The sequence below is a fragment of the Tupaia chinensis genome, unplaced genomic scaffold, assembly GCF_000334495.1.
Source record: "Tupaia chinensis unplaced genomic scaffold, TupChi_1.0 Scaffold000225_1, whole genome shotgun sequence".
NCBI classification, from domain to species: Eukaryota; Metazoa; Chordata; class Mammalia; order Scandentia; family Tupaiidae; genus Tupaia; species Tupaia belangeri.
In genome coordinates this window covers 918,525-920,928 of record NW_006159700.1, presented here as the reverse complement: position 1 = coordinate 920,928, position 2,404 = coordinate 918,525, and positions in this window count along the sequence as shown.

The window sequence follows — 2,404 nt, the reverse complement described above, 5'->3', positions numbered from 1 at the left end:
TCTGTCTCTCTCCCACAAGTGCATACACTCACAAAAACCTTTCAAAAAAAAAAAGAAAACGAAAATGCAAACATGTCACCAAAGAAATCATAAGCGCGTATTAACAAAGCCTTTCACTACTTGAGCCTTAAAATTATCCTTGAACCCCACCCCCAATCCACTCCTACATGGGCAGTGGAATAGAATCAAAGTCAAGGAAAGACACTTACTCCACCCTAGGTAGGGCCTTCAGAACTGTTGCTTAGCATGAGTGTTCAGACTCTTCCCTTTCCTGGTGCCAGCTGGTGGCGCATCAAGACTACCCCAGATGGAAAGGGTCCTGGGTTTGAGTCCTAGTACCTCCCTGAGCACACTTGAGTGGATCACAACATGAAGACCTTGTGAGAGGTTCCCAACTCCATGTCTCTCTTTCTCTCTCTGTTTCACTCTCTCATGGAATAAATAAATAAGTGATAATAAAAAGAATCTTCCCTTTTCTGAATGGGAGGATTTTGGGGTGGGTGAGAACTTATCAAAAATACTATTTGGCCACAAAAAGGAATGAAGTACTGATATATGCTATGACATGGATGAGCTTCAAAAACATGCTCAGTGAAAGGAGCCAGACACAAAAGACACATATTGTATGATTCTATTTACATGAAATATCAACAAAAGGCACATTTATAAAAGCAAAAGAGAGATTAGTAGTTGCTGGCACTGAGGTGGCAATGAGAAAAGATCGTACAATAAATGGATGTGAGAGATCTTTGGGATTTTGGAAATATTCTAAAGCTGGATTGTGGTTATGGAGTTGTACAACCCCTCAATACAATAATTTTACTAAAAATTAACACTAAATAAATTTTGTGATATGTAAGTTACATCTTAAAAATAATTTTCAAACAGTATTGGTGAAGACGGAGAAAAAGAAGCACTCAAATACATAGTAAGAATGAAATTTGAAATTTAGCATAACCTTTCTGGAGACATCTGGTAATAGCCAAGTTTCAAATCTTTATATTCTCTTACCTAGCAGTTTCACTTCTAGGGGTATATTCTAAGGAAATAATACATACTACAATGTCTTCTCTTGTAAGTTCTTTAGAATACTGAATAATTAAAATAATTAAAATGTCTATCAATAGGATATTAGCTAAATACATTAGGATATATCCAAACATTAAAAATCAAAATGTCCTACAAATGGGGAATAGCAGGTAGTCAAGGTGCTAGACTCCACATGGGAGATTGCAGTTCGAGTCCTGGACCTGGCATCTTGAAATCCACGCTGGTTGCGCGTGTACATGCCTAAAATCCCAGGAGGAAAATGGAGGAAAAGGAATTGTGGTGTGGTCATCCCTCCTAGGAGGTGATTTCTCATTTTACATCTCACTCTCTGTCCCTCCAGTGAGCACAAAAACCTTAAAAAAAGGAAGAAAGAAAGACTACATATGTGGGCTATCCTTGGAAATCATGTATTTCCATGAAATTTTATCTAACAACAAAAATCTAGTTCTAGTATGTTGGTCTTGATATGGCATCTTTATTTACAAAAACATGGGGGTATGCTATGGTTTGAATGTTTGTGTCTGTTTCCCCTCGAACCAGTCACCAATGTTAAGGTGTTAGGAGGTGATGAGAGAGAGTAGAACTCTCACAAATGGGATCAGTGTCTGTCTTTGTTATTGTGTTGCTAAATACTTGAGACTGGGAAGATTAGGAAATTGATTTGGCTTCTGATTCTGGTGGCTGTAAAGTCCAAGAGCATGGAGTTGGTACCTGGCTTGCTTCTGCTGCATGACAGTATGCTGGAGAGAAGTGAGAATGTCAGTGCACACGAGCAGAGTGACTGAGGGACCTGAGGGCAGCTTTTACTGTTTTTGTTTTTGAGAGGTTTTTGCCTTAAGGTGTACGTTCTTGCTGGGGAGAGACAGAGACAAAGACTATGAGAGGAAAAGAGAACACCTCCCCCTTCACCAAGATGATGGCCATGCCACAATCCCTTCTCCATTCTCCTCTTGAGATCTTGGGCATGCACACACATGCACCCACTGTGATTTTCAAGTCACTGGGTCTGGGACTTGAACTGCAGTTTACCGTGTGTGTGTGTGTGTGTGTGTGTGTGTGTGTGTGTGTGTTTTCCTCTTTTTTTTTTTTTTGGAGAGGTTTTTGCTATAGGGTGCGTGTGCTCGCCAGAAAGACAGAGAGAGACAGACAAACAGAAAGCAAGAAATCATCCCCCGGGGGGATGGCCATGCTGCAATCCCTTCTCCTCCATTCTCCTCTCAAGATCTTGGGCATGCATGCACATGCGCTCGGCATGAGTTTAAGCTGCTGGATCCAGGACTCAAACCACAGTCGACTACATAGGAGTCCAGCGATATAGCCATTACACTAACTGCTGGTCCCCAGTTTACCATGT